General features: G+C 36.9%; 1 protein-coding gene across 1 annotated transcript in view; it reads right to left on the reverse strand.

Annotated features, from left to right (window-relative positions):
- LOC123314399 (adhesion G protein-coupled receptor B2-like) overlaps positions 1-13,374 on the reverse strand; it is a 139,021-nt gene that overhangs the window by 70,784 nt on the left and 54,863 nt on the right. The window lies entirely within an intron of this gene.

Here is a 13,374-nt window from a genome sequence, read left to right on the forward strand (position 1 = left end):
GAAGTTTGAGGTCAACAAAGTAAGCAAGAGTTACACAATAAATTGAAAGAAAGAAGATCTCCACCGAAATTGTGAAATTCGAAAAATTGGAGTATCGAGCCATCATCAAGTTTATTTGAAAGGGTTAAGAGGTAAGCAGATTTACGAAGATATGCTTAATACCCTTAGTGATCAATGTCCTTCGTATGCGACCGTGAATAATTGGACTGCAAGCTTCAAAGGAGGTAAATTTTCCATTGAAGATGATGACCGATCGGGAAGGCCAGTTTCTGTGTCAGTCCCCGAAAATATTGATGCAGTTCATGACATGATTTCATCAGACCGTCGAATTGAGCTAAGACGGATATCTGAAGCACTGAATATTTCATACGTAGGCGTTCATCATATAGTTCACGTCAATTTGGACATGAGATCCCCAAATGTTTGAATGTTGACCAAAAGCGGGCAAGGGTAGAAGCATCGCGTTCGACCTGTGCTCGATTTGAAAACTATGTAGACTTCTTAAATCGAAGTGTTACTATGGATGAGACTTGGGTACATTTCTACGATCCAGAAACAAAGCACCAATCGATGGAATGGCGACACTCTGGTTCTCCAAGACCTAAGAAGTTTCGAGTCCAAAAATCTGCTGGAAAAGTTCTTGCTTCAGTTTTTTGGGATTGCCATGGAGTAATCATGATTGATTCTTTGGATAAGGATAGAACAATAACCGGAGATTACTATTCGATATAACTTACCACTCTACAGGAAAAAAATTAAAGAGAAAAGACACAGAAAGTTATCCAAAGGTGATTTGTTTTTTCAGGACAACGTCCCTGCACACAAATCTCATTTTTCCATGCAAAAAATTCAAGGTAATGAAGGAGGTAATGAAAGCTGTGGAGGTCTGGTTTGCAGAGCAAGAAGAAATTTTTTTTTTGAAAGGTCTAGAGACGTTGCAGGTTCGCTGTATCCAATTAAGAGGAGAATATGTTGAGTAATAAAATATTCTTACATTGAAATTTTGTTTGTTTCTATAGTAGGCTAAGAATTTTTCAATATATCCTCGTAGTTCTGGAAATGACTATCTAACTCCTATCCAAGCAAGATTATTCAGCCAAATTTTCAGCAATGAAACAGTGTATAATAATTTTCTTTTAATGAATTACTTCACTTTCTCATGAAAGAGAGAATCCATATACATTTCATGACAGCTTTTCTTCTTTGAAGTTCTATAAATTTCCCTAGGGCTCATTAGTGCTCTCCTACTAAGCACGTACAAGAACTGAGAACCCGTACAAAGCAGCAAAGCTGTGCGTATTTATAGAGTTCCAAATATCCAGATCTACACTCTCGAAGTCAAACCTCTTTCCTTCGGCTCGAAACACTTCTTTGGGGGGTCTGCACAGCTGAAATCCCTGTGTCTTTGTAGCTTGTTTTCTTTGAAGTAGCTCTGAATCTTTCATTTTCACAGTTTTCACAGAACCCGCCTTCAACACTTAACAAGCAGTTTTACGGCTCTCCAACGGGGTAGGCCTTCTAATTTCTGATTGGACGCCTGATCCAAAGGGTGCTATGTTTCAATTAAGACAAGCTTATTCTTGATTCCGATGGATGCGGAGAGGTGTGAATGAATTAGTTATAACTCTTGACTTGAGCATCTTCAATAATACAGTAGGGTATCACGTGAGCTGTCGAGACTTAGAAGTTAGGGAGAATGTTATGGATAGGATGATGACTCAGCTCAGGGGAAAATTATCTCACTAAAACTAGAACTATGGAAAGGACAAAGAGTAAAATTTACAGACGGTTGTGTCTGTTTGTACCATAGTCCTTCCTCTCTTCTTTATTTTGCTCCTGATTAACCCTGCCGGAAAATCCGCTCACGATGTTCTAACAGAACATAATTTCGTGGATAAAGGCATTCTTCCCGAGTTATCTGGACCGGAAACTGTCGACAGATTTGAAGACAAATTGAGACATCGTCGCGGAAAAAACTTAATGAACTTTAGGGGGACGTGGAAGATTTCATCTAATTAGGTTGGACTCGCAAAACTGACAAATCAAGACATCAGCAGCAAGAAATAATATCTCAAATGCAGAATCTAAAGCGGTCTTCGGCTTCGTATTCATCTTTCACATCGTTAGCGCCGCGTGTTGAGCCCCCAGTCTGAATATTTGTTGATATCCCGAGGCCACCAAGACGCTCTAGGGAAAAAACCGAGGGGATGTAAGACTGGAAACTGGAAAATCCGATTCGGAACGCAGTCTCTGTACACGGGAACATATTAATCAAACAGACCGAAATTTGAACTTGGGTTAATATGCTGTTATGAAATTTTTATTGAGTTTGAGGTAGCGCTCGAGGGATGAACTCTAATAGGATGCAAAAACAAGATATGAAGCATTTGGATTGCTTAAGACTCGACGTTTTATGAGCCTTTAGCTTTAGAGTGTAGTGACGCGAAATGCCTTGTGTCTAGCTGCCAAGTTTTCTTTCATTTGAGGTTTTTCTTTCTCACGGTAAACAGCAGGGGTATTTGAAATGGTTCATGAGAAACGTTATACGCAAAGTTATACATGGTGTTTCATAAACATAGCTAACAAATTCAGAATAAAGTTAAAAAATTGTCGACAAAAATCCATGTTTTGAATATAGAATGAAGAGTAAGGTTGTACTCATGGATTGTTAATATTTATTTCAACAACATGTCGAGTTGATTTTAAAATGAATATTAACAATCTATGAGTACAACCTTACTCTTCATTCTAAATTCAGAATATTGTTCTTTGAGTAATATGTAGGAAAAAAGGTATTTGTGTGGAAATGCTTCGTTTCCAAGATACAGGGCATTGAATGTATTCCATATAAGTAATGAATACCTCGATATTCTCGAAGCGGCTTGAGATATTTGAACGAAATGATATGTTCTCAAAGAAAAAGTTTATTTTTTTACAGTTGGGTTTTTCCCAATATTAAAAAGGGTTGTAATAAAATCCTTTACGAGAATATATTGCAACAATTCTTTCTTTATCTTGCAGTCCAATTTTTCACGGTCGCATACGAAGGACATTGATCACCAAGGGTATCAAGCATATCTTCGTAAATCTGCTTACCTCTTAACCATTTTAAATACAGGTACTTGATGATGGCTCGATACTCCAATTTTTCGATTTTCACAATTTCGGTTGACATCTTCTTTCTTTCAATTTATTGCGTAACTCTGGTTTACTTTTTTGACCTCAAAATCCACACTGACACTTCTAATGAGTTATTGTTCGTTGCTATAGTAACGCAATATTTTTTCTTGCATGGAACTGGTCTAGGCTAACTAGATATCAATACTTCCTCGTATCTGTCTTCTATTTTCAGGACTGCACTATGACAATTAGAAAGGTCTAGTTCAGCGAAACCTTCATCAAAGCTTTGTCCTGGGTATTTGTCTGTCCGAAAAACGATGCAGGACTCCGATAAAAAAGCGAAACACACGAAAACACCCTCGCCGAATCCCTAAATTGCCGTAGCCTGATAAGAGTTGGAATTCAATCCAGATTATAATGGATAAACGAACATACGGTGAGGCATGAATATATATCGAATATTTAGATTAGAGACGGCAAAAATCCTTCTTTCTCGCTCGGGTATCCGAAAAATATTGCGTAACTCTTGCGTTCTCCATGATTCATGATGTGATAAATTATATGGGGGAGTCGGCTTTGGGAAAAAGCTGGTGGAATTGCGGTCTGGTCTGAGAAAAATATCATACGATGTTTTCATTCGATAGACATTTATGAAGAAGCCTCTTGTACGGGGAAACACGGGGGGAATTTATTATTTGTCTGGGTGTTTGGAGAGACTCGTCAAGGGTTGCTAGAAAAAGATGACAGATGAAAGTTGGGGAAACAACATTCAAATTTACAGAATGTTTCACTTAGTGAGGAAGAACTCCCTTTGATATACCACTATTGAGAACATAATGTAGTATTGGTCCTGTTCAGTAGTTGAAAATCAAGGAGGATATACGAGGATATATTGAGAAATTCTTAGCCTACTATAGCACCAAACAAATTTCAATGTCAAAATTTTTTATTACTCAACATATTCTCCTCTTAATTGGATATATTTATTACAGCGATAATGCAACGTCTCTAAACCTTTCAAAAAAAAATATTTCCACAGCTTCTATTACCTCCACGTTGGAAGAAAATTTACGACCTTTTAAAAAATTTTTCAGTTGAGGAAAGTGATGAGTCGTATGGAGCCAAATCTAGTGAATAAGGAAGGTGTTCTAGTAACTCGAACCCTAAATCACGAATTTTTTGCATGGCAACATGAGATTTGTGTGTAGGGGCGTTGTCCTGCAAAAACAAAACACCTTCGGATTGCTGTCCCTATCTTTTCTTTTCAATTTTTTCCCGTAGAGTGGTCAGTAATGTCGAAAAGTATTCTCCCTTTATTGTTCTACCCATATCCAAAAAATCAATCATTATTACTGGTAATCCCATAAAAATGAAGCAAGAACTTTTCCAGCAGATTTTCGGAAACTTCTTAGGTCTTGGAGAACCAGCGTGTCGCCATTCCATCGATTGTTGCTTTGTTTCTGGATCGTAGAAATGTACCCAAGATTCATCCATAGTAACAATTCGGTTTAAGAAGTCTACACCATTTTCAAATCGAGCACAGATCGAACGCGATGCTTCTACCCTTGTACGATTTTGGTCAACATTCAAACATTTGGGGATCCATTTTCCAGCAATTATTCTCATGTCCAAATTGACATGATATCAGTTTTAGCCCAATTCGACATTCTGATAAAATCATGTCATGAACTGCATCGATATTTTCGGGGACTGACACAGAAACTGGCCTTCCCGATCGGTCATCATCTTCAACGGAAAATTTACCTCTTTTTCACGGTCGCATACGAAGGACATTGATCACCAATGGTATTAAGTATACCTTCGTAAATCTGCTTACCTCTTAACCCTTTTAAAAACATGTACTTGATGGTGGCGTAACTCTGGTTTACTTTTTTGACCTCAAACTTTACACTGACACTTCTAATGAGTTATTGTTCGTTGCTATGGTAACGCAATATTTTTTTATGCATAGAACTGGCCACTGGCCTAAGCTAACTAGATATCAATACATCCTCGTATTTTATATGGATTTTTAGTTGTGATACGTTTTCATCAGTTTAATGGTTCATTTTTGTGAGATTTCTTTGATTTTTCCTTTTCTAACATAACTGGGATTTTAGAATTTATATCTTTTCTATCTGGGAATACTGATTCTTCATAGCATGTGCTCAATTTTACGTGCCTTCACTCTACAACGAATCTATAAATTGTGTAAGACTCTTCTAAGACCACATTTTATCAAAATCAAGTTTACTCCACATTAAAACCTCGTATAGCGTGCAGCCCACTGACAGAGAGTCTAGAGGTCTGGCGTTGGCCGTATTTCACAGAGCGGAAAAGATAAAAAGTTAATAAGCCGACGAAGTGTGCGACATTTCGAAAAACAAAGAAAAATCCTCTCTTCCCATTTTCCTTCCTCGCGCGGAAGTCGATAACTCCTCCGGATCGGGGAAAAATCGCGATAATTACGATTCCATTTCCTGGGTCCGCCATTGGAGTTTCCAGAGTGGCAATTTCCATTTCCTAATAGAATAATTCCATGACTTCTACCTCCGATAGATCGGGAAATGGGGAAAAATCAGGCGGCGAAAATGGAAATCCGAAGCCGAGATCCAGCGGAGCGATTTTGACCTGTTCTGCTTATAGATTGATTGATCATGAGGGTTGAATGCTGTCGTCAGCAGCAGTCTGTATAACCTAAGGGAATTGCGGAGTGGCTTATGGATTTAGAAGGTGCCAACAAAACACCTTGATGTTATGTTTTCGTCAACCTTCTTCTTGTAGAAGCTAAACAGCTATCAACACTAGATGTTTCCAAAGTAAATAGTCAGCTCAGAGTTAACTCGATGTTTGCATGTCTTTATAAACATAGTATGTACTTGCTCCGAATTGTACAGGGCGAGTCTTTGACTCGTCCAAATATTTCAACAGTAGATTCTTGAGGTCAAAAGAAATAGTTTTTCCTATTCCATTTCTTCCCATTCAGCCCTGATAAAAACAAAACAACTGAAAAAACAAAATTACCTTCAGAATAACCAGCTGAATCTGTGACACTACACAACTATGGATCTTTTAAACATCTACATTGAAACCGATAGAAAATATCGAGACCGTTTTTTTTATTCCACTTCTTTACGTGGTTTTTATCAAAGGTCCTGGTAACGTCGCCAATCATAGTACATATGTGCATTAGATATGATGAACTGCAACTATGGGTCCTTTCGTTTGCATAAAAAGTGTAGCACTTTTCTACACTCGATTTGATTTACACCAGTGTAGAGGAAGTGTAGTTCATCTACACATAGTCAAAAGGAGATGTAGATAAACTACACCTACACCGGTGTAAATTCAATTAGCAAACGAATACTAAAATCGAGTGAAGAAAAGTGCTACACTTTTTATTGAAATGAAAGGACCTTATATGTTTTTACATTTCACTGATCTAGTTCAGGAAACATTCTTAACAAGAAACTACAATTTTCTACTTGAAATAGAAAATACACTTCTCAAAAATTTAAGTGAGTAACATTTTACGTACATGAAATAATCTACAGGGTAAGTCTTTGACTCGTACAAATATTTTAAAAATAGATTCACTTTTTTCCTCTACCATTTTTTCCGATTCGGCCCTGATAAAAATATATAAATAGCCATTTAAAGTTCTCATAATGAGCTGTGCCACCCCTGGAAAAACAATATTACCTTCAGAATAACTAGCTTAATCCATGACACAACACAACTGTGGATATTTTAAAAAGATGTAATTAGCCAAAGTACCTACCCAATTTTTCAAATTTCACAGATACTTTTTAATTTTGATCAAATTACTCGAAAACGGCGCATTATACGAGAATATATGAAGAATACTTTTATTTCAAAAAAGGTTCAAATATACATTAGATAGCGACAACTTTGTGTCCAGAGTTGGGTTGTTTGAATTTTTGGTCTTTTTATGGTACGTAATGGTCATAATGAGAAAACTGGAAAACGTATGTGTTCGCAAAAGATTCACCAAATAAATGAAAAACTATTCCGAAATTCATTTCATTCGATAAAACCGTTTGTAGAAATGAAAATAACATTTTTTAATGGTTTTCAAAAGCCTGTCTCCTTCAAACCGAGCCAATTCTGTGTATAGGGTTACACAGGTGTGCGTACAGGGTCCATGCTGTGGTTTCTATTCAAGCAATATGAAATAGCAAACCTCCATTTTCGTTATATTGTTGGATTTATCACAAAATTGTCGATATAGATCGTAGATTTATCTGTCTAAGTTTTTGATTTATGCCAATTTATGTGTCAAAATAGAATAGTGTATGGACACAGACAGAAAAATTTATAAGCTCAGAACCGTCGTCCTGATTTCGGTTTCGATTTCGTCCCGAGGACACCATCCTTCGCCCGGAAAATTCAGCGCTACACTGTACTGACGAGGGACAATCATCGCGAAACCCGTCTACAGTTGCGCTTGGATGTTTCGACTTCTCTGGGATTTCCTACGCTCGTTCATGACTAGCGCATTGGAACGACAATTCTTCGGAATGATTGTTTCCATTAGTTTTGCACTAGTACAATAATACATTTTTCAGAATTTAGTACACGTAATAACACGTGATAACCATCAAACGTTACAAGAGTCCAGGAGTGAATTGTAACTGAAGTTTGGTCTGGCAGACTTTTAAACTTGAATTTTATACCCGAATTATCATGAAACATATTAGTTGTAGGAGGATTTCTTCACACTTTTCAATCCATCCTCTGTTTGCCGAATGAAAACGATAAGTAATGTGGTCGGTTTTTCCAATATCCCGGATCGCCTCGTGGACGTCCATTCTTATACATGACCCGTAGTGTCAGAGATTTATAGTTTCCATCATTTCTCCAATCGGGCTTGTTTGAATATTGGAATAGATGGACGATAAAAACGACGTCAATTTTTCCGGAAAATCACGATCTTTCACTGCTGACATTTTTGTGAACGGTAACATTAATTTTGTCTGGGATTTCATAGATCCTGACTGATCGGTAGATCAGTTTATTATCCAAACCATGGATATAGAATAAAGAATATCAATCTAGACGGATAACTCAGAGGAGAAAGTATTTATGGGGGATGGCCAAAGACAGACTAGTTGTTCTTTAAGCACTCTGATGATATGGTTTTTAAATGGAAGGGTTTGCAGAGATGCTGAGAAGGATTCGTTGAAAAATTACAGAAAACTACATGACTGTTAATCTACTATTGCGGGTAGTTCAAAATAGCTGACTTATTACTTTTTCGAGATATCAAATGAAATAGATTGACTCCACTATATATCCAATAAGCCGGATAGATATATTTGACACAATAATTTGGTTATCAAATTAGAGGATTTGTTAAGAAGAATATACGAATAACATGAGAAGGTTCCTTGAATCATTTATAGTTTCCAGGTTGTTATGCACTTATTTCGATATTTCCAGTACAAATGGAGATGAAAATGGTCAGACTGACAAAGTATTGGATCATTTCCTTAAAAACTGTTGAATCCATTTGAGCTAAATCTTTGAATAAAGCATAGTTTTCGAATTGAGATGCACATTGTAAATTCTAATGCGATAGTTCCAGTGCATAAGTACATAAGTACATACTGATATTTCAATGAACTATTCATTCAATCCATTGAAAAGATGATGTCTACTGCCTGGCTAAGCCGTAGAACCTAACAATGAAGTGTCAACTAGTATCAGTCTGCCTGTGTACCTGTACCGTAGGCAAGTTCTTGTGATGTTGAAGAATTAAGAAATGTTGGAAAACAAGATAGCTGCTATAATAATGTAATGAATCCGAATTTTCTGAGAAAATTGGAATTCATTTTAGTGCATTCCTTTCATTTCACATTTCTGCCTTTGAAAATATTGAATTCTCAACTCTTCAATGCATTCATTCCGATAAGCAGAGTAAATGTAAAAAAACCGTTTATCTGTGTTTAACGTTGTTTTTCTTGCATGCCGTTGAAGATTTCGACGTTTTTATGATGTTGATATGCGATAAACCGGAGCTAACGACGTTTTTTACTCTTGTCACATTCTGGAATTTTCAGAGGAGGTAGGTCTCCGTCTGTACGGTTCAGTTTCTTTATTAGATCTATACCGGTTATTTCTTTGACACTGCTGTACTGTATCGCTTTTTGTTTAGCTATCTTTTACCGTATTTTATCCTGTTTCGCGAGTCTGACTTTTCCTTCGCTATCAGTCATGGAGCGTAAGCCCTTGGGGTAGTGAAGAGGAAGTCCCGTCAACCCCTTGTTCGCGTTCTTGCGTCATAAGTGTTGAAATAGAAATCTCTTCTTTTCCATCAGTCATGGAGCGAAGCCCTTGGGGTAGTGAATAAAAGTCTCGAGTAGATCCGCCCTGGTTGTTGTTTCTTTTATTTTTGGAGAAATATAATTAATTACATCCCGATACCGTATAGCAAGCCATTTCACTTCGCGAGGTCATCCTTAGTATCCATTTCGTCAGTTCTTATTGGTGCATTTCATTGAACAACCCTTGATTTTTCACTGTACCCGGTATAAACTTTATTAAGTGCTCGTGATCGGATCGAATTTCCAGAATGTATGTTTGCTGATCGATTCGCTCATATTTCATACCTACACATATTTCCGTTGTTTATATAATCATTTTCCGAAGGTGTGAATAAACTGGTACATAATTTAATTTCGACTACTTCGTTATCGCTGCCACCCTAGATAACAGCGAACTCTGTCTCCGACTAGAAGCTACTCTGGTAGGTTTGCTATTCTTCCTAGTGAAAAGAATAGCTGGCGCTCGATACAAGTTTCTCCGAGGAAACCACGTTACAATAATTTTTGGTATTGGTTAGGGGTAGTTTGGCGAGGCGCCAACAAATTTTGGGTTGACAAATATTAAGATGAAAAAAGAAAACGATAATTGAAATATATCTACGAAGGAACTAATAGTGAAAAAACAATGTTTGTGTACTCCAAAAAACAAAATAATCTAGTCCCTCTCATCAATTCATATAGAGATATAAGCTTTTCGAGAGATTTATTTGTGTAGAAAAGCAAGAATTCAATAATCATGTTACTAATCTATTAGATTTCAAAAACAGGTGAAAATATATCCATATAATATTGAGCTAATCTACTAGTTGATGAAATAAACTTCTTTCAATGTTCGTTTAACTAATTTGTAGCTGTTTTCACACTCTTTTTCGGTAGGTAGTTTTTTCTATCAATTCTACATATGTTAAGTAATGTAAGGTGTCCCTTTGCACCTATATTAGAGTCCAGCAAAAGACTTCAAGCAGGGTTCAAACGTCTACTGATGTAACTAAAAGCTATTATAAAAATATCAGCATTTTCCTACACCCCTTAACCTAACCCCATCTACAAAAGTATATTTTTACTCGTCTTGGAACAACCCCGCCTAAAAAAAAACTATAAAAAAACGGCTGGTTCACGGCAGTTGTACAGAATTCAAAACACTCCCAGTTCCGCTTTTATATTAGGGGCGCGAATTTCAGCCAGACTCGAAGTGATCCCCGAAAACACACCAGTTTTCAGCGGATTTAAATTCCAGATCACCCTGCCAACCCTTCGGAACTATTTCGAATTTCCGGAAGCCGGAGGAATATCATCATTCCGGATCCAATAAACTGCAGCGGCTCTCACTTATTATAAGATTCCGACAGGACGGCAGCCGGGCTTTTACCATTTTAATTCGCCAATTCTCCCTTCTGCTCCATCGGTGCCGCTGGTGGGGTCTGCATCCAGAAAATTGTTCGGTTTGAAAAATGGAAATCCGGGCGAGGATTGCTTGTCTCGCTTTCTTCCAAGAACAATTCTGTTCGGGTTTGATATTGTGTTGTTTATTATCGCTATGAATTTGTCACGGTTTGAGACAGAGGGTTCATTAGGATTTTTCATTAACCAGTTAGGGCTTTTTCGAGTTTTCAATTTGATATTCCGGTCTTGCGAGCGAACCATTAAACTCTCCTGCAGTCTCTTAACGAATAGTTGTACTTTCGTTGACTGCAGGTAGTAGTTATGTCTGGGAGTCATGAATGGGTGTAGGATTCTACAGAGTAAGTGAGTCTTGGTTCAGTCTTGGTGGGACAGGTGGCGTATCGTGATGAGAATTGAGAATAATACTCAGAGCGATGCCCCGGTTTCGGTTAAAGACCCCAATCTCCGGTTGAAATGATTATCATTGCACTGTACTTATGAGGGACGATAATCCCGAAACCCGTTTTCAGTTTGTGTTTAAATGTTTTAGCCTCTCTGGAAATTCATGCGCTGCTTCATGACTAGCTCGCATCAATGGAACGACAATTCTTTGAATTGTCGTCTTCGTTTTTGATTCTCATCTATATAAGGTGATAACAAATTCGATACTCAACAAATTGTTGATGTTTTTTGAAATTTTAACTGTTTTCTCCCATTTTCTAATAAATAACCTCTATAATATCTATAGGAGATAATTACTAGAAGTCCTAGGTGAAACTCTATAGATAATGATTACGTTGCCACGAAATACCTCACCCCTAACATTCACTTCGATATAACGTCTACTTTCTTATTCATCTTCAGTTTTGTTTCGTGCGTTCCCCAGACGAGGTGGATATTCCTACTTATCATAATATAAGGGTCCTGTAGCGTTCCTCGAACAACTGAAGAACTGAAAAATCATCAATTGGAAGACCGAACTTGGTCAAAAGCAAGATTTGGAATATTGTCAATTTCAAAACTGAAGAGATTCCTGACGACGAGAGTGATCCTTCACCAAAATCACCTGAGAGAAGTTTTGACGCAGAGACGATGTTCTTCAGAGTGCAATAATTGGAGAACTTGTTATCTGAGTTACCATCAAGTCTTCGAATCAGTTTGATGAAGGCTGTATCAATTACTTTTTCTTTCTCGTTTTCTGCTCTGGTTTTTAGTTTCGAACATAATTTCGAAATGGGGAGAGAATAAGGAAATTTTTATGTCAATGGAAAAGAATCCCTTTAGTATTAAAATCCTATTCTGTAAACAAATTAGTCATCACTACACTACTCAAGGGGTGACAGGGTTTTTTTACAGAGGTTTTTGCCTAAACTCTTGTATCATACTCCGAATTGTATGGTACCCTGACTAACCTCTGTTGAAACTCATACATATGCTATATTGTTTGACAATACAAAAATGTATTGTCAACATTCAAAATAATATACAAAGTGAGTCTTTGACTCGTACAAATATAGAGACAGTAGCTTGTTGGGGTCAAAAGAAACACTTTTTTCCTATACCATTTTTTCTTATTCGGCCCCGATAAAAAGATATAGCCATTTGAAGTTTTCATAATAAGCTATGCCACTCCTGGAAAAACAAAATTGAAAAACAAAATTACCTTCAGAATAACTAGCTAAATCTGTGACACTACGCATCTGTGGATCTTTAAAACAGAGCTGTATCTGGCCAAAGTACCCCATTTATTGAATTGCACAGATACTTTTTAATTTTTGAACATCAAATTACTCGAAAACGGCGCATTACACGAGAAAATATGAAGAATACTATTATTTTACGAAACGTTCAAATATTCATTAAATAGCGTTCAACTTAGTTTCAAGAGTTGGGTTCTTTGAATTCTTGGTAATTTTATAATACGTATATGGATTTACATATTCCGAAAAAAAATCTTACCTCTAAAATTAGTCGTGTTCTAACATAACAAAAGACCAATTGTTGGAAACACGTCTTTTATTTTATCTAACTAACTGTAACCGATGACTGATTTAAACTTAGTTTTCAACAACTGGTCTTTTGATATGTTAGAACACGACTAGTTTTAGAGGTAAGATTTTTTTTTGGAATATGTAAATCCACCTAACCTACAAATGCATTTCAGCCTTTGAAAAAGAAATAAAATATTTCGAAACGTCGGCAATAAAGTAAGAGTGTTTAGACTAGAGTCCTCACAGCCCACTAAATACAATTGATATCACGGAACGAATCTATTCGTGCCATGGTTAAATAGCGCTTTTTCTTCAAAATCTATCATTACCGCCTTGAAATAGAGCATCATAAATTTCGCTGTCCGTTGTCGGAGGCAAAAATTACCGCAAAAAACTCCTAAAGAGCCGGCAATATACATGAACGATCCGCACTTCATTTACGCCAGTTTTAACGGCCGAATAAATTCTTAAAAATAGTCCGCATAAAAGCACTCTTCCGTACACGAGCATCTAATGCCGAATTCATTAGAATG

This window comes from Coccinella septempunctata, chromosome 5, assembly GCF_907165205.1.
Source record: "Coccinella septempunctata chromosome 5, icCocSept1.1, whole genome shotgun sequence".
Lineage (NCBI taxonomy): Eukaryota > Metazoa > Arthropoda > Insecta > Coleoptera > Coccinellidae > Coccinella > Coccinella septempunctata.